Genomic DNA, 20,120 nt, shown 5'->3' with positions numbered 1-20,120 from the left:
CAGGTCGAAAAAACGCCAATGTGTAACGTCTGCAAGCTGCCGTTCATCTCTGTTTGATGACATGTTGAGAGTTATCTCAGCAGGCTTTTTTAATTAATAAAGCTATAAAACAGACTGTGATTCCCCGAAGTCTCCCCGGAGGCGTGGAGGAGGTGAGCGGGAGTGCGTTTTCTGAGTTTATTAGCGCTGTCGTTAAAACATCTTGATTAATCGAGGCTCAGGTTTACACTGTGGAGTTCTGTTTCTCGTTGATTGTTTCGGTTCATTGACGCCTTCATTGAGCTGTAACTTACGCTGGGAAATGCGTTATGTCCTCTGAATCTCAAGGAAACGTCAGGGTAATAGACCCGTCACTGTCATACCTGTCAAACACAGCAATTGTTTTCCTAATTAGTATTTTTGTCCTGTAAAAAAAAGAATTTAATATTCTTAAATAAGTTTAATTTCTGTATTAAAGAAGCAAAAGCTGTATGTAAGATAATCAGATTTAAGAATAGGCCTATATTTTTAATTAAAAGCATAATAAAAATCTATCATCAATACTCACCCTTATGTGTCGTTCCAAACCTGTATGACTGACTTTCTTCTGTGGATACAAAAGTGGTTTAAAATGTCTATTTCGTTTGTTGGTTTGGACCACATTGACTTTCATTATGTAGACAAAGGCATTCTTCAAAATATGTTCTTTGGGGAAACAAAGTAAAGCAGGTTTGGAACATCACGTTTTAAAGGGTTAGTTCACCCAAAAATGAATGCATAATTTACTCACCCACAAGTCATCATAGGTGTATATGACTTTCTTCTTTCAGCAAAACACATTCGAAGTTATATTAAAAAATATCCTGGCTCTTCCAAGCTTTATAATGGGAGTGAATGGTACCTTAGATTTTGAAGCCCAAAAAAGCACATCCATCCATCATAAAAGTAATCCATACCGCTCCAGGGGGTTAATAAAGGCCTCCTGAAGTCATGCGTTTTAATTCGAACTTCATAAATTGTAATCACTAGCTTCTGGTAACGGAAGTAATGAAATAACCCTTTAAGAATAAACATTATTATTATTATTATTTTTAATCAGCATGGGGATATTCAGTTGATCAAAAGTGACAGAAAAGACTTTTACATTGATGCAAAAAAAAAAAACTATTTCAATTAAATGCTGTTCTTTTGAACTTTCAGTTCATCAAAGAATTATAAAAAGGTTTCCAAGAAATATAAAGCAGCACAACTGTTTTCAACATTGATACTAATATTAAGAGATGTTTCTTGAGCATCAAATCAGCATATTAGAATGATTTTCTGACACTGAAGACTGGAGTAACGATTCTGAAAATTCAGCTTTGCCATCACAGGAATAAATTACATTTTAAAATATATTATTATAGGTTAATTGTAGGTTATTGTAAAAAAATATTTCACAGTATTTCTGTTTTTACTGTATTTTCAATCAAATAAATACAGCTGTGCTGAGCATTTGAAAAAACATTAAAAAAATCTTTCTGACCCCAAACCTTTGAACGCTATAAATAAATAACAGGTTTGCTCGGTGGCCTATATACCTGTCAGTTACTGCCATAATAGTGGAAATCTCAGTTTGCATTAGAGGTCTAATCTTTTGATTTCATCTTTTTTTTTTTCTTTTTTTTTTTCTTTTCATAGATTTACTCCAGAGTGGGTAATGTCTGAGTGTACATGTCTGTTATGTGTCTCGCTAATTTCGCTCTCGAAACCGAATGTGTCCACTAGTATTTACGTGAAATCCACCACACCCTTATGTTTGCGGCATGTTAAACTTCAACGGGCCTATTTAAAATGCGCACACATTCAACAGGTTCTTTTGGCCACAATGTGGAGCTTTGTGAGGCTGCCAAACGCTCAAATCCAAATCTGACGACCTCTGCGACTGGCCCGCTTCCAGTTCGTCTGCTTACAGGTGAATGTTCTCTTAACCTGACCTCCTCCCCAGTCCCATTACCTTGTTCTCTTTGGACTAGAGGCCCACTGCGCTGGAAAAGTCCAGCTGAGATCCAGACGCTCATTTGGGCCTAATTCTGACATCTGACAGACTGGCGTCCCCCCTCCTGCCTGTATAATTCAGAGGGCCTGTTTGATTTTTTTTAACTGCCAGCCTGTGTCAGAGCCTCTAACAGAGGTGTGTGTGTGTGTGTGTGTGTGTCTGCTGAAGCAGAATGATCGATAGCTATTAGGCAGCAGCGACTCACTGAGCTCAGATGGGCTGTGCTGTTTGCACAGGTGCCCAACAATGTGTCGCTCTGCGCCAAACCTGTTCCACACCATTTAACCCCGTATGGTGGCAGGCAACTTCGACAGACCCCCACCTCAGAGCGAAAATCTCTCTCTCTCGCACTTGTGTGTCTCTGTGTTCGTGTTTCTCAGTTTCGGTGGGAAACATTTACAGGCTTTAAGACGTGAGGGGTAAGTGCATGACCTAAGGAGAGAGTTTCGGTTATATCTCTCTGTGATACAAGAGTGACAGTGCACGTTCTCAGTCTGGCAAGCAACCGAGATGGAGAAACCGATAGACATTTGATGAGTAAAAGACTTTCAAGACTGCTTGAAATCGTTTATAATCTACAATGGGTTTTTCCAGAAACCAGTGGCTTAAAATAGGGTCATTGTTTAGTTTTTTTACTTAAGGCCTCTTTAAAATACCCAACTCTGACCATTTCAGGCTGTTTTCACACTTTTTTTTCGATTTCTTGGTTGGTGCACATGTTCGATTATACGACCTCCTGCCCATCTCCCTCATGTTTCTTTTCACATTGTATTTATTTGGCTCCGAATCGTGCTGCGTTTGAGTTTCACCATGGCAGCTGTTTACCACTGTAATGACTCAAGAGGGGAAAGCGCTAGAAATGGAAAGCATTGTTCACATCATGTTTTTACTCATGTGTTTGTCCCTTTGGTTTTGCTACCAAAACTTACTATGCACAAAACAGCATTTGCCAAGAGATGCAAGTAATGTAAACTAGACGAAATCCAGCTTGATTGTTATCACATGAATTGGGAACCAAAATGGAGATCATATAACTGCTTTCTTATCAGTTGTGAAATATATCATATCAACTCCAGATTACCGCTTTTATATTGTTATCAATCTCTTTTTCAAGCAGATCTGCAAGTTTATTAACCCTTAAATGCATGGATGTTTTGCCAATCATTATTACATATTCGGGTCTTTAGCGACCCGGATCTATATCTAACACGATGATAGATATTAGATATAATGATATTAGAGTAACAATTACAGAAGAATGAAATAAAGCAAATTTTGTTACCTTTTAGAGCTTGGAATGGTTCAGTTTGAGCAGATGTTTCATACCATCACCATCACTGTCTTCTTCAGAGCTCATTTCCCAGTACATTCAGCATCTGGCTCATATTCACAATCTCAAACATTCTCACAAACAATTCTGACTAGTTTATTTCTCGCAATTCTGACCTTATATCTCACAATTGTAAGTTTATATCTCGCAATTCTGACTTTATAACACGCAATTGCGACTTAATATCACACAATTCTGACTTTATATCTTCTAATTCTGAGAAATAAAGTCAGAATTGCGAGATGTAAACTCGCAATTCTGATATAAAATGTCGCAATTATCTTTTAAAATGTTTTATTCTGTGGCGGAAACAAGCTTCCATACAAATCTAATTATAATTAATTAATTGTTAATAAAAGCACATGAGAGCTCAAACATGCAGCGAGCAATTTTACTACATTAGAAAAGCCAAACATATGAAGCTGGTAATAGTTGGTGAGACAAATGTCAAAATGCATTCATTTACAAATTGTTCACTATGTTAAAAGTGAGTTAAGCTCATAATTTGTACATGGAAAAGTACGAAAATAAGTATTTATTAAACAAAATTAACCCTCTGTAATCATAATTTGTGTGAAAAGGAATAAAAGTTTTTGGTGTTTAACTAGTGTTCATTTCAGCTGGAAACTGCAGTGATTTGCATGTACAGTGTATGTAGGTTTTTGGAGTTTTAGAGGAGACACAGCACGTTTTACAGCCTGGGTTGAACATAATACAGGCCGTTTCTCTTTGGAACAGCCTGGGTTTAAGTGCCTTCCCCAAGGACACAATGGTGTTAGCTTGTGGATGGCCCCTTATGAGACACACTACCTTTCAGTTACCAGTCATGAGTCTCTAAACGGCAAAAACTGTAGTAATACTCATCCGCAGTTTGCATTTTTCCCCTCAGACAGCAAGTCTGTGCAAAGCCTTTTTATTTTCATTTAGTTTAATGTTTAGATGTTTCATTTTGGTTTCTACATTTCCTCTGGAAGATAAGTCTTATTTTCCATCTGCCATCTGCCAAGAATCCATGTTTTTTTTAAAGTATAATTTTAAAAGCCATATTCTTCTCATATTTCTACTACACACTGCTTCTTTTCACAGATGATTATTGGCATTTGAGTGATCAGATAACACAACCGTCCACCGTATCCATCACACACACACACACCGTTTCCCATTTAACGAATCCTGTTGCTGTGTGTCCACTTATGTAATTGATTTTGGTTAGAGGGCTGCTACAAAAGACCACCATCATATCTTACTGTGACACTAAGCATTCAATGATTACAGCTAATCATGCCTCTATTCTGTCTAATGTGTACAGCTCTGGTTTGCCTTCAATCTGGTCAAGTATTGATGAATAATTAATGATGTAATTAGCCCAAATGGCTTTGTACAATGTTTGGTCCGTCATCTGCTTTAGATGATGGGTGAATTGACATGAGTCACATTGAATATAGAGGCAAGATTTAAGATTCTTTTTACTCTCGTTTTTCATTTGCTTTTATTTAGGATTACTTTTCAAATATTAGAAGTAGACCTCTACACCAATTCTGACAATCAGCCAAAGCAGAAAACATGCTTTTAAGAACTTGGGTGAGGATTTGTGGGCACCTCCTGCAATGTACCAAGCCGAGTGCATTAAGACACCCTCCACTCCACCCCACAAGCCACTATCTGATGTTCTCTGGTCTCTGTGGAGCAGAGCTGAGTATTGATCTGTGATCAGATTTCATGCCTGTTTCACTGTATCTGTTTCTAACATACATAAACACATGCATGCACAGCAACAGAAGAACCTCTCGGATCTACGTTTCTCCCTTTTTATTGTTGTCATTTCTATTTTTTCTTTTTCTTTATTCTTCCCACCTTCCTATTTAGGAAAAATTAAGCTTATACTAGATATAAGAATCAAATACAGGGTGAATCTTTGTATGTTACAGTTATTTATTTTGAATATTCTACTGGTTGCTCTTTTCCTCCAAAAGCGTACCTATACATATAAGCATATAAGTTTCCAGCTGAAATGAACACTAGTGGCAGTAAAACATCAACAACTTTTATTGACTGATAAATACTTATTTTTACATGGTTCATTGCACAATATTATGACCTCAAAACACGTTTACCATATTGCACGATTTGTAAACTAATACATTTTGACATTTGCATAGCATACACTGCAAAAAATGATTTTCTTACTTGTATTTTTGTCTTGTTTCCAGTCCAAATATCTAAAAATTCAAAAAATCTTATTTACTAGATGAGTAAAATGGCTGATTTTTGGGGCAAAAAAATTAAATAAAAAAGATGAAGTGATTTTTTGCCTAAACCAAGCTAATTGATCTGCCAATGGGGTGAGAATCTTGTTTCTGTTTGAATTAAGATTATTTTTCTTGCCCCATTGAGTTAATGTTGCTTGTTTTAAGCAAACACTCACTTCATTTAGATTTTTTCCCCCCAGAAAACAAGACATAATATCTTATGGCATTTTACTACTTTAGAATTTTTTGATATTTGGACTGGAAACAAGACAAAAAAACAACAAAAAAATAAAAGTAATCATTAACTAAGAAAATCATTTTTCTTGCAGTGTATTATATCCCTAAGTGTTGCTTTTCAAATAGTAAACTTGCTTTTTAGCTCACCTGGTACAGCATTGCTCTTGCGATGTTAAGCACTTTGGTGCGAGTCCCATAAAAACACAAGTCATGATAAAAAGAAAGCTGAAATGGCACGGTTGCTTCAGCAAATGCATTTTTAACTCGCGTTTGCTTTTGTTAACACTATCGGTTAGGTTTAGGGGTTAATATAGCTGATATGTTACTTTCAAATGCGATAGAACATTAACCTTTAACAATCACTGGACATTTAATTTCTCAATTGCTGCAATACTGTACGTACAAAACTCGAGTAATGATACATTGCCAGAATTTTAGATTAATCTGACCGAGTTTTAGTGCCACTCACTAGACATTTCTCTTTTAATGTGTTGTGAAATGTGCAAGAAACAACGTAATATCATTTTGCAGATTTGTCGCCACAGCGATTCGTTAAAAAGATCTGAACAAATAGTTCATAAATGCTGCTTCTCACGTAAATTCGCCAAGATGAACTAGGGCAGATGTCAAGATAATACATTTCGATCTGTTCCTCATGTAAAGATATTGTATGACTTAAGAAAACTTTTGAGTATTGTGCACAATTAGTATAGATCACATATATGATATGTTAATTGTCCTTTTTAGTCATTTTTTTGCTTTGGCTGGGATATTCTTGCAAAAATTACCTTCTCTGTTCTACAGGGGGAAGAAAGTCACAGCTTTTGGAACAACATCAAGGTGAGTATATGATGACAGACTTTTCTTTTTATGAGTGAACTGTACCTCTAATTTAGCTTTGTAATATTCTATCTTTTGCGTTATTGCAAAGCCATAACAATAATGGTTGACCTGTGTTGCCCCTTAAATAATTAGAATGAATTGTAAATGGTTCAATGGCTTTAGACTCTTTTTCGATGGGTGCGTGTCTTTGCACGAGAGAGAGAGAGAGAGAGAGAGAGAGAGAGAGAGAGAGAGAGAGAGAGAGAGAGAGAGAGAGAGAGAGAGAGAGAGAGAGAGAGAGAGAGAGAGAGAGAGAGAGAGAGAGAGAGGAAGAGAGAGAGGAGAGAGAGAGAGAGAGGAGAGTGAGAGGAGAGAGAGAGGAGAGAGAGAGATTAATAATTGAGTGACAGATGTTTGTTCTGTTCTCTTTACCGTTTCTGGTCACTGGTTTCACCTGAGAGACGTTGTCACTCAACATTTGTCATTGGAGCATGCCATCAGTGAAATCTAAGCAATCGAAAAAATGAGAGAAAAAGAAACAGTGCGAGAAGAGTCCTGAAACCTCTCATGTTGTTTGTCTGCGGGTAAGAATCTGAGGCAGCAGTTTCAATGTTAAGTCTCATTATCAAACTGTTGGCCTGTGTACTGGTTGCCATGCTGACTGAAACAACAAATATTTTGAGCTATGTAGCACCTTCTAACAAAATTCAAACTCAAATGATTTGGAAAGTTCCACTGTCTTTCTCTTCAGCCCCTCTTTCTTTCCTCCACTCCCCTTCTTTTCTCCTCCTCAGCAGAATAGTGCCTTTGTCTCCTGGAAGTGAACTTGAAAACAGAGTTGAGGTGAGGAGCACACTTTTATTCAACACACAGACACGCATACTGCTGAGGACGTCCCTATAAACACTGAAGGAGTTCTCAGTCTTGTACAATGATCTCCTCTCACCTCTTTCTCAGAGATAACAATCCTTAGCTTTGTCATTCTGTATGTAGGCAACAGGCATAAACAAAAAGATAGGCCTATACATTTTTGTATCATGGTAACCACAGCTAAATAAACAAAACAAATAATTGTCTTTACAAAAAAAAAAAAAAAAATTAGCCATGACAGTCTAACACAATTGTATATAAAAAAGAATAAAATAAAAAGTAATACACTACTGCTCAAAAGTCTGTTTTTTATTTAAAGGGGTGGTATAATGCCCTTTTCACAAGATGGTAAAATAAGTTTCTGACATCCCCAGAGTGTGTATGTGAAGTTTTAGCTCAAAATAACCCACAGATATTTTTAAATAGCATGTTAAAATTGTCAATTTTTGAAGGTGTGCAAAAACGGCACTGTTTTTGTCTGTTCCTTTAAATGCAAATGAGCTGCTGCTCCCGGCACAGAGGGTGGAGCTTCAACAGCTTGCCCTTACACAGACATGCCCTGAAAATTTCAAAAACTTTTAGCCTTTTATGTTCAAACCGGAGTCAGACAAAGATGGAGAGACTCAAGAAGAAGTGACAACATGTTGAATGCAACAGGACATTTCTAAATGGTTAGTTGATGAATTTATGTAGCTTATGTGTAATTATCTTCTAGTCATTGATTAGCATATTCTGTCTTGATCATCTATAAATCGTGTTCCGGGGGCGGGGTTAATGTAAATTTTAGGGTTTGTGATGTCACTAACCCGGGAGGAATGTCGTGTAGTCCCTACCAGCCATTTGATGGAGTCCTTAAAAAGGGATTTCTTTAAAAGAAAATATCTCCCTTTGCTTTGAACTTTGAGCGCTGTAACTTTGCTGATACTGAAATCATAATCAACCACCCCTTTAAAGAAAATAACTTTAATTCAGCAAGGACACATTCAATTGTTAAAACGTTTCTATTTCATATAAATGCGGTTCTTTTGAACATTCTATTCATCAAATAATCCTGATTCAAGATTGATAACAATAATAAATGTTTCTTGAGCATTAAATCATCATATTATAATGTTTTCTGAAGGATCATGTGATACTGAAGACTGGAGTAATGATGCTGAAAAGTCAGCTTTACCATCACAGATCATCATACATTCAAATAGAAAACAAAACAAAAAATGAATGAATAAAATGACAGAAATTTTCAGAAGCCATATTCGTTTTTATAGTGGTGCTTAACTCTAATCCTAAATATTAAACTTTGACGCATAATTTGTCCTGTACCATTTCTTTCCATAATCGGATGACATAATTGGAGGGAAAAACAAAACACTTTTTACTAAGACCAGTAACTAATCTCCCAGAACACATTATCAACACGGTTACCATGCAAAAGATATATAGTGCAGTGCAAATATAGAACTTCATTTGTTAATGAGCATTCAAGGCTTGTCAATACAGCACAGAACAGACATTGAAAAGTTTGCTTATATTCATAGAAACAAACAAACAAACAACTCAACTCACCTTACAGATTGAAACGTTTTTACTGACATAAAAATCTTATTTCGAAGAACGGTCCATTTAACTGCAGCTACTAAAGCACTATTGTGAGATGTGAAATACATTTTTAGTAGCTAACTTTCTAGCTATATCATTTAACACACACTCATTTCTTACAGAATTTGACTTCATCAGTGTTGCTATGTGCTGTTGTGTCTTAGAAACCCATCTGTGACCTGATCTGGATGTGTTCCATCTATTGTTTGTTGCACAGGAGTGATTTTGGCTGGCTTATTGGACATTATGTAACTATTGTCATGCTCAGACATGCACAGAAATATGTGTACTCACCCTTGCCGTATGACATTTTGATGTTTAAATATGTCCACATAGTACATTAAACGGAAGCTTAATAACAATTTATTCAGACAATAGCTCCAGACAATTTATAAAAAACACATTTGAATTTTTATTTGAAAAAATGTCTACATTAAAAGTCAATGGGGTCCAATCGAATATTGTTTTGGACCCCAGTGACTTTCCTTGTTTGGACAGAAAGTCGAAAAATTCTTTCAAATATTTTCTTTTGTGTCTCACAGAAGAAAACGAGTCATACAGGTTTGGAAGGACTTGAGGGTACGAGTATATGGTGACAGAATTAAAATTTTAGGGTGACCTATCCCTTTGAATATACAAGTCTTAAAGCCACAGTATCGCTGTAAAAAGTGATCGGTTGACTTAACTTAAAAAAGTGAGGAAACCCATTGCCTTGTGGAATTTATTATGTGGAATTGTCAAGTCAACCGATCACTTTTTGTGGCAACAACCTGTTTAATTCTAAGTGTCAGAAAATGGCTGTGGACAAATAAACAAATGTTCATGGTCATTATAAGAGTCAATATTAAAACAAACTGGTACACAGTGTATATGTGCATGTACAGTATGTGCAGACTGTCCGTCTGCCGTCTGTCTGGTTAATCTGAACACAATAGATAAGGGGCCGAGAGGGACAGGTGTGGCTCTGCAGTGGCCCCTGGCATCACCCTTGGGCATTAAAGGCTTGAGTGTCCATTCAGCTGCAAGACAGGCCGTGTGTTTGGTGATGAACTTGGCATGTGTATATGTGTGTGTTATTCTAAGACTGTATTAAGTGGTGCATTAGTGATGTGATCTGTGCCTCTCTCCGCTCTGATGTCGCTGTGGGCCTCATGCAGCAGGGCTCCGCATTAACCAGCCTGTCTGCAGCTTGGCACAGCAGTTGGAAATAGAAATTGCCTTGTTGTTGTTGTGCGTGTCTGTATGTGCCTTCAATGTACAGATGATTAAAGACATTTCAGCTTGGACTCTTTCTGGAAGAGAATATGATGTTGAATACAGCATTCAAACTCATGCGAAGGCCCATGTGGAATTAAAGCTTCACAGATTTTCTGCAAGATTTGAACATCTTATATACAGTCTCCTACATCCCTTATGTGTTCATTTATTAAATATTGTAGATCATTTGAGATTATAGTTTTGTACTTACAGCTGTTTAACAGATTTGATATCTTTTCAGCTGATTTTTGTCTCAAACTGAGTGGGGAAAAAGTCTCTCTGGGCTTGCTCATGAGCATATCATTTAATTTATGATCCCAGTAATGCTTCAGAAGTGTTTGTGACAGTGTAACAGCTCTTATGAAAAAGAAGTATGCTTTGTTAAATGAAATGTGCACTTGTAGTGTACTTAAAATCTTATATTAGTGCTGTCAAATCAATTAATCGCAAGTAACCGCATCTAACATAAAAGTTTGTTTATATATGTGTGTGTCTATAGGCTATACACATACACACTCACATATATATATAGTCATGTGGCATGACAGATCGCTGTAGTGCCTTTGATCAAGCGGAGCACACGTGAATCAATAATCTTTTCCTCTGTATTAGTTATGGCACGAAATAAATATGAATGAACATCAGGTTTGTTGAAAGATACAGTAGGCCTACAACTTATTGAAAAACGTATCATGTCATGTAATATAGGCCTGTTACATGTTTCAACCGCGGAAAGACATCAATAAAAACGTTTGTGAACAATGTCACATAACGTCACATTTACCTCAGAAAAGCCATTCAGTGTCCAAAAACGCGTTAGTCAGCTAGAAAAATGAACTGAGAGAGGAGAATTCTGCCAAATATGCGCACTATATTACATATTCATTGTATTTTTTACTTACCTGTTCTTCAAAATTGAATGTCCTGTTTGACAATAAAAACAAGAACAAACATAATTTATGTAATTAAAAATGTATTATAAAAACTTCTTTATGTGTACTTAAAATGTAAGTAGCCTACAAATCAATTAAAGTTATAAAGAAATATAACAAAAAACAAAAAGAATGTTACAAAAAAATGATAAAGATGTAATCTATATCTGATAGGCCCCAAATTAATCGATTCAAATCTCAAGCTTGTGAATCGAAACCGAATTGAACTGTTACATTTGTCAATGCCCAGCTCCCTAGTGTCAGTGAATGTGTTTTTTTTTTTAAAACAAATGTTTTTTTTCTTCTTTTTCTTTTTCTTTTTTTTCCTTCTTTTTCTTTTTTCCTGTCAGAGTTGTTTGAAAACCAGAATGCTTTGTTTACATGTTAAAATCTCAAAAAAATTCAGTTTTAAAGCATATTACTTCTAAAGTACTCTTTTTATGCTAAAGTGCATTTCACAAGGGAAGTAACAGGTTTATCTTCTACAATCAAGCCATCTCTCAGTGAACGTTGCCTGGATTTTTCTTTCTCTGGGCTGTTGTTGTGCAGTTTTGAGTGACTGGAGTGCCACTTATTTGTATAACTCTGCTCATAAATCTGTGTTCGATGGCGGGCCGCAGGGTTAGAAATGACAGGTGCTGGAATGGTTTCTTTGCTAATAAAGAACACATTGATTATTGTTTGAGTGTTTTAAACCCTGAGTCTAAATAGCAAACCTATTTCAAATCTGTATGTTTTTATTGCTGTTCAAAAATACATCATGATGAAAAAATTCTCGTCTAGTTTCGTTTTGATTCTTCACTTTTTAAAGGTGCTCTAAGTGATGTCACGCGTTTTTTAGGCTGAAACATTTTTTTTGTCACATACAGCAAACATCTCCTCACTATCCGCTGGCTGCCTGTCCCCTGAACACACTGTAAAAAAACGCGGTCTCTGTAGACAGCCCAGGCTCCACAAACTGCAACAAAAACAAACTGGCCCAGCCTGGACCACGAAACATAACAAACAGTGTTCCAGCCAATTGAATATTGAATATTGATGACAAGAATGATTTGGGGGCGGGGTTGGGGGTTAGTGCGCGTGCACATGAAGGGGGATGTGGGGAGTGGAGGAGAGAGAAGCATGAAGAGGGAAGTTAGCTAGAGGAGAGATGTCCTTGACAACGACTAACATTAGAATTATATTCTCTCAAATTTTGATATGGCTGACACACGACCAAAGAGACGATGTTCCGATGAACAAAAAGGAACGTGCGAAGTCCCGAATTTCCATCGGAAAAGCCTTCGAAAGGTGGCAAGAACTCCGCCAGCAGAAGGGCTTCCAATCCGACATTCAGGTGGCTCTGTTTTTGCTAGACAGGTGGGTAAATCCAGTCCGGCGTTCATGACTGTTTCAGGAAGCACGGAAGGGAGAGGGAGGGGACGGGTTGAGGAGGAGGGAGGGACGAGCTTGCCTCCATTTTGTTTGGCAATACTTCGAACGTCAACAACAAGTGACGTCACCCAACATCACTTAGAGCACCTTTAAAAGACCGTTTAAGGGAGAGGAGATGAACCTAGAAGAAATTGTAGCGCTATGGCAGACGAACGAATGGAAGTCCCAACTTTCAGTTAATAAAACCAGCTTTTGTGCTTGTTTACTCCTAAAATGTGCATTCGTAACCTGAAAAATGCTGTTTTTGAGCTAAAGAAGCAAAATTTATGATAGCATTGATGTACTTAAAGGGTTAGTTCACCCAAAAATGAAAATTCGGTCAGTAATTACTCACCCTCATGTTGTTCCAACCCCGTAAGACTTTCATTCATCTTCGGAACGCAAATTAAGATTTTTTTAATGAAATCTGAGAGCTGGCTCACTCCTTCATAGGCTGCTAGGTAATCGATATCTGCCAGCCCAGAAAAGTTAGTAAAGACATTGTTAAAATAGTCCAAGTGACTACAGTGGCTCAACCTTAAGTTTATCAAGCGACGAGAATACTTTTTGTGCGCAAACCCCCCAAAAAATAACGACTTTATTCAACTATTCATTTTCTTCTGAGTGAGTTCACGTAGTGTAACAGCGCAGTGCAGCGTCAGACCGTAGACTCACTATTGGCCAGCATCACACGCATCACACACATGACCAGTGTCGGCCAATAGTGAGCCTACGTTCTGACGTACAACCCAGAAGCGCTGCGCTGTTACACTATGTGAACTCATTCAGAGCCCTAGAAGAAACATAGAAGAAACATAGACATAGAAGAAAATGAATAGTTGAATATAGTCGTTATTTATTTTCTTTTTTTTGCACAAAAAGTATTCTCGTCGCTTGATAAACTTATGGTTGAGCCAGTGTAGTCACTTGGACTATTTTAACAATGTCTTTACTAACTTTTCTGGGTTGGCAGATATCGATTACCTAGAAGCCATGAAGGAGTGAGCCAGCTCTCAGATTTCATCAAAAATATCTTAACTTGTGTTCCGAAGATGAACAAAAGTCTTACGGGGTTGGAACAACATGAGGGGGAGTAATTTTTTTTTGGGTGAACTAACCCTTTAAACTACCATTCAAAACATTGGGGTCAGTAAGATTTTTCTAGATTTTTGAAAGAGGTCTATTCTTTTCCAAGGCTTTCCAAAGCTAACCAAGGCAGCATTTATTTAATCAATAATAATAATTGTAATGTATAGTCTTCTATTGTGGACTATTTTAAAATGTAATTTATTCCTGTGATCAAAGCTGAATTTTCAGCATCATTACTCCAGTCTTCAGTGTCACATTATCTTTCAGAAATGATTCTAATATGATGATTTGCTGCTCAAGAAACATTTCTGATTATTATCAAGGTTGAAATCAGTTGTGCTGCCTCATGTTTTTGTGGAAACAGTGATACATTTTTTTCAGGATTCTTTGATGACTAAAAGGTTCAAAAGAATGGCATTTATTGAAAATATAATTTTTTAATTACAATGCATTTTCTTTACTGTCACTTTTGATTATTTAATGCTGTGTAGTGTATTTGCGTACTAGAAAATAGCTGTCAGATGGTGTTTCCAAGTTTCAAAATATCTATATGAAAATTATACTATATATAGATAATTCATGATAATAACTACATTTTTGAAAGTTTATGAATCCTCCAAGAATAAGAATATCTCAAGACTGACGTTATGGTAGTGCAGGATATAGTTGCTTTTGTATGTGTTTTCCTACAAAAAAATTCCTGGAATGGTTGTGTATGTTTCCCATATGAAAATATCTGTGGAATTTTGTTGACAACTTAAGATTGATTTAACTTTTGATTAATCTCACACCCACACGGGTGTGTGTGTGTGTGTGTGTGTGTGTGTGTGTGTGTGTGTGTGTGTGTGTGTGTGTGTGTGTGTGTGTGTGTGTCTGCATACATTTTTACTTTAATTTCAACAGGGCAAACATATGAATGTGTTCTTGCTCCCTCAGACAGACTGCATTTCTCTACATATCTGTGAGTGCATGTATCTACTTTATACTGTATAGGCCTATATGTTGTCTTTGTTTGCAACAGTCTGTCTTAGGCTATTGTAGCTACAGCGGTGTTCTGCTGGTGGCAAATGAATGAATGAATGAATGAATGAATGAACGAACGAACGAACGAACGAATGAACGAACAAACAGTTTGTCTGTGTCATTATGCCCCCACAAAGATAGTAATACCAGTAGTGTGTGTGTGTGTGTGTGTGTGTGTGTGTGTGTGTGTGTGTGTGTGCACGCTCAGGGTGTTCATCGAAGGTATGCATGTCAGGAATGTGTGCCTTGAGTTTATCATTCATCTCTGTTTACACAATGTTACACAAAACGAATCACTGTATGTATGTGTGTGTGTTCTCATTAGGATGGTTTGCATCTCACTTGTGTGATTTAAGGTGAGTTTCGGTTAAGTTTTTTTCACCCATTTTCCTTTTCTGCTGAACTAGTCAAACTACAGCTTTTCACTCGCTCTGCTTTAATTTCACATACAGAAAAAAGAAGAACCAATAAGATTAATTCTTGTGTTATGCAGGACGTTTGAGCTTCCTCAAGAACTAATGAGGTTCATTCTTGTGTTACGCAGCACGCTTGAGCTTCCTCAAGAACCAATGAGGTTCATTCTCGTGTTATGCAGCACGTTTGAGCTTCAGCAAGAACCAATGAGGTTCATTCTCGTGTTACGCAGCACGCTTGAGCTTCCTCAAGAACCAATGAGGTTCATTCTCGTGTTACGCAGCACGTTTGAGCTTCAGCAAGAACCAATGAGGTTCATTCTCGTGTTACGCAGCACGTTTGAGCTTCCTCAAGAACCAATGAGGTTCATTCTTGTGTTACGCAGCACGCTTGAGCTTCCTCAAGAACCAATGAGGTTCATTCTTGTGTTACGCAGCACGCTTGAGCTTCCTCAAGAACCAATGAGGTTCATTCTCGTGTTACGCAGCACGTTTGAGCTTCAGCAAGAACCAATGAGGTTCATTCTAGTGTTACGCAGCACGTTTGAGCTTCAGCAAGAACCAATGAGGTTCATTCTAGTGTTACGCAGCACGTTTGAGCTTCCTCAAAAACCAATGAGGTTCATTCTCGTGTTACGCAGCACGTTTGAGCTTCCTCGAGAACCAATGAGGTTCATTCTCATGTTACGCAGCACGTTTGAGCTTCCTCAAGAACCAATGAGGTTCATTCTAGTGTTACACAGCACGTTTGAGCTTCCTCAAGAACCAATGAGGTTCATTCTCGTGTTACGCAGCACGTTTGAGCTTCCTCAAGAACCAATGAGGTTCATTCTCGTGTTACGCAGCACGTTTGAGCTTCCTCAAGAACCAATGAGGTTCATTCTCGTGTTACGCAGCACGCTTGAGCTTCTGTTTATGTTCGCTGATCAATGTTAATACATGAATAAAAGCCTTTAAATTCTGTTCATCATATATATCGATCAAGTCTTTTCAAAATTTTTTGACTAAACCAGTCAATTCATATGGATTAGTTTTACGATCTCTTTATGAACTTTCTGAAGCATCACAGTTTCAGTTGAGTAGCTGTCAGTGGAGGGATAGAAACCTCTCAGATTTAATAAAAAATATCTTAATTTGTGTTTTTTAGTTAACAATAACAACACTGGGTATTTTTTGCCTACTGTTTTATGAATGCTACATATTATTTTACTTACTGCTTTTCAGAAGAATGTATTTATACTTCACACCTGCAGAACTAAAAGTCGTAAAGTAATTTCTTATTGATAAAGTTTACATAGTTATACAGGTGTGTAGTATAAATACATTATCATACTCATACATATAAGAATACAGGAAATTGCAGATGGTATAAGGGGGAGACTACATGCATTTTAGATGGCATTTTATTCAACAAAAATTTGACTTATTTCTGCATATACAACGTTGTTTTTTTCCTTAGCTTTTTATCTAATCAGCTTTGAGTCTCCATTCATTATCTCGTTCATTACAATGCCCTGTTTGTCCTTACCAACAGTAAGTTTGTCCTTTTTTGACAGACAGGTTATGATAATTCAACAACAAAATACCTTTGACGCAGTAACACGACACCTCGCTTCTTCTCAAAGCTTTTGTTTCATATACCTCAGAGCTCATTCCTGTGTTTCTGCTGGCACTTTTTTTTAACAAGTATGGCTCACACCCTTAATATTTTCCATTTTATAATTTGCTCTTCATGAATAAGCATACCTCTTGTCCATCATTCATAAACTTCATTTGACTTGAACTGAAACTACGTTTAGAGTAAAGTTGCACATGTGAATTTCGCACCTGTGTCTGAAACAACTGTGTGTTACGTTTGCATGTTTGCACACGTGTGTGTGTGTGTGTGTGTGTGTGTGTGTGTGTGTGTGTGTTGTGTGTGTGTTTTCACACCTAGGTGAAAGTGGACTGTGAGGTGATCTTTCTGTGTGTGAGAACCAGTCTTACATTAAAACTCTCTGGGTCTGCAGTGGGTTGTAGTGTGGAAAGTCCCCGTGTTGTAGTAAACTATGCCCTTGTACACAGAAAAACATCAAACCACTTTAAGTAGCCAAACGTTAAGAGAACTGTTTTATGTCAAAGCCCAGTAAGCAGAATGATCTTATTGTAAGCAGAGGACATTATCTAAGTAGAACATGACCCATTTGAGGTGAGAGCCGATAGCCTTTAAAAAAAAAGGCCTGCATCATAGGTCAATCACTGTGTACTTCAGTTTAGCTGCAGATGCTCATGTTTACTGTCAGTCCCACTGTGGTCTAAAGACTGTCACACCTGGACACAGACAGAGACAATGAGGATAATTATAACACTTCAAAATGCACGTTTTCGGTATGGTATGGTAATTTACGTTGTAGAGCAAAACATCTAAGTATCGTCATGTTTACCACAGGCCTTATTTCACTCATAAATTGAAAAACCCATAGGAAAATCTCGAGGGAGCCAGTGGAGAATTAGTCTTACAGTTTTTGACGTCACGACTGCAACAGTCTATGATCACTTTCCCATGAGTTAATATATGTGGTGGCCACGACAAAACTAAGTGAACTGAACATGTAAAGTACTTGATTATAACTTGAACTGTGTGTTATTCGATATTACATTTAGTTAAGTTAATATATTTTAAATGTGCTAAATTGCAACTTCAACATTCCAAATGTGTAATTACAAATATATTTAATTACATGACACACACGTTTCAATAGTAATTTCAATAGAAATTACATCAAAGTTTATTTTAGTTGACCATAAATGCTTGTCACATTCAGCAGTGCATTTTAACCATATTTAAAAGACATAGAAGTAATTATGAAACTACATATAAAGATACTTAAATCCTACTTAAGTGTGTCAAAAGCGCTAAATTTCAGCTAATAGCACTTAATATAAATGTAAACTATCATACATTTTCATTAAATTGTAAATTTAATAGCAAATAAAGTGTCTAAAAACATTACATTCTGTTTAGTATATTCTTTTAAAGTATAGTATATCAGTAATAACAGTAAATTTTTAAAAGTATACTAAAGTGTACTTTTTTTTCACAAGGGTGTGCTTTACAGAACATAAAATGCAGAATACAACAGTGTTTTATCTGAAATAGATAACAAATACAACAAAATATATAATTTTAATATGCAATATAATACTACACAAATAATCAAATATAGCATAATTTTTTTTATAATATATATATATATATATATATTATAAGTGCATTTAACCAGAGTTTTCTTATGTATTTGGTTTATTAAATAACAATAAATAAATAATTAAAAAAATAAAATAAAAATAAAAACAATTTAAACCTCTGGCACTTAAGGCAAGATATTCTCAATTGAGTCACTTTAGCTAAGTCTCAAAATTTGGCCTGAATGTACGAACTACAGCCATAGTTGTTATAATGAAACTGTGGTAACTTGTGGTAGCCACTGCTCTCATAAAAAAAAAAAAAAAAACCTTCTTTGAGGGATCCCATGTTGATTTTATTATTATTTTACAGTTATAAAAAAATGCCAGTAGAAACTTGGTGGTACTCTTAGCTACTTTTTTTTAAAGAAACGTCTATGAAGAACATGTGGCTACATGCTACGCTAACTGAGCTTCAGTGTGAGCTGATTGACTGGTTGATTGATTCACTTGTTGATGAGCTGGTGGTCTTGTGAATGAATGACTTTTTGTTTTCAAAGTCTTGCGAATGTCAAACTTCGCCAATCGAAATGACAGTCACGGTCTGCTGTTAGCGCTGTGATTAGCAATTTATTCCATTGAGGAAATCATTATTGTTTAATTAACCTGAAAGACAGGTGTTTTTTTGCTTAATAGCCCTCGGGCCGCTCATTTATTCATCAAGTGTGTTTATGTGAGTACTGACACAAATGACATGATGATAAACACAGCTGTGCCTAAACTCAGAGGCATGGTAATAATCATGATAATGCTACTTAATCTCTCTCTCTCTCTCTCTCTCTCTCTCTCTCTCTCTCTCTCTCTCTCTCTCTCTCTCTCTCTCTCTCTCTCTCTCTCTCTTCTCTCTCTCTCTCTCTCTCTCTCTCTCTCTCTCTCTCTCTCTCTCTCTCTCTCTCTCTCTCTCCCCTCCTCTCTTTGCGTAGTAGTACATACTGCATGTATTACAGATTGGAGTAAGGGAACATAGTAGGAGGACAGACGTCACATTCAGTCAGAAGTAGGAGCCAGGAGAAACGCAGACGCCCACTGACTCTCTGCGTTATCTTCTTCTGTTGTCTGTCTCCATAGGCGTGCGTGGAGGTTTCAGCTGAGCGCCTGTGATGTCACAGCCTGGTGGTGGTGGTGAGGTTTGGTCCTTGTGAAGCGTGTTTAGAGAGAAGAGAAACTAGTGTGGTTTCAGCTCGCGTCACGGCACTATTTCAGCCCCCAGACAAACACAAACTCCACACACATATCCAGATTCAAAACATTCACATGAATTGCCCTTTTTGCCACCCAATTTCTCTTTCTGAATAACCCTCAAGACTAAGTATTTAACTTTGTAGCTTTTAGGCCAGTTAGCAAGCACCTTGCAACCACTCAGAGTCAGAACATACTAGCAATGCCCTAGTAGCCGCAGCAGTGCACTATAAACACCTTAAATGCTCCATGGCAACACCCTGTGGTGGTTTGTACACAGATGAATGCCACATTTTTTTCTTCAGACAATTAATTTGTGAAGCCTTTAGGGTGTGTTCACACTTGATAGTTTGGATCGTTTGGTTGGCTTGGTTGGTTTTAGTCCTGGTTTGCTTAGCGTTCACATTGGCTTTTTAACATCGACTCTTAAGGCCCGTTCACACCAAGGACGATAACTATAAAGAT

At 37.0% G+C, this 20,120-nt stretch overlaps 1 long non-coding RNA gene across 1 annotated transcript in view; it reads left to right on the top strand.

Annotated features, from left to right (window-relative positions):
- The window catches only part of LOC307168726, a 90,631-nt gene that overhangs the window by 19,894 nt on the left and 50,617 nt on the right, over positions 1–20,120 (top strand). Inside the window, exon 3 of the long non-coding RNA XR_013822964.1 lies at positions 6,638–6,673. This is a non-coding gene — a long non-coding RNA (uncharacterized lncRNA). The remainder of the gene's footprint in view (positions 1–6,637; positions 6,674–20,120) is intronic.

Source organism: Squalius cephalus (genome assembly GCF_949319135.1).
Source record: "Squalius cephalus genome assembly, chromosome: 12".
In the NCBI taxonomy this organism is placed as follows: Eukaryota; Metazoa; Chordata; class Actinopteri; order Cypriniformes; family Leuciscidae; genus Squalius; species Squalius cephalus.
Note: the sequence above shows the minus strand (reverse complement) of the source record. Positions and strands in the feature narration are given on the sequence as shown.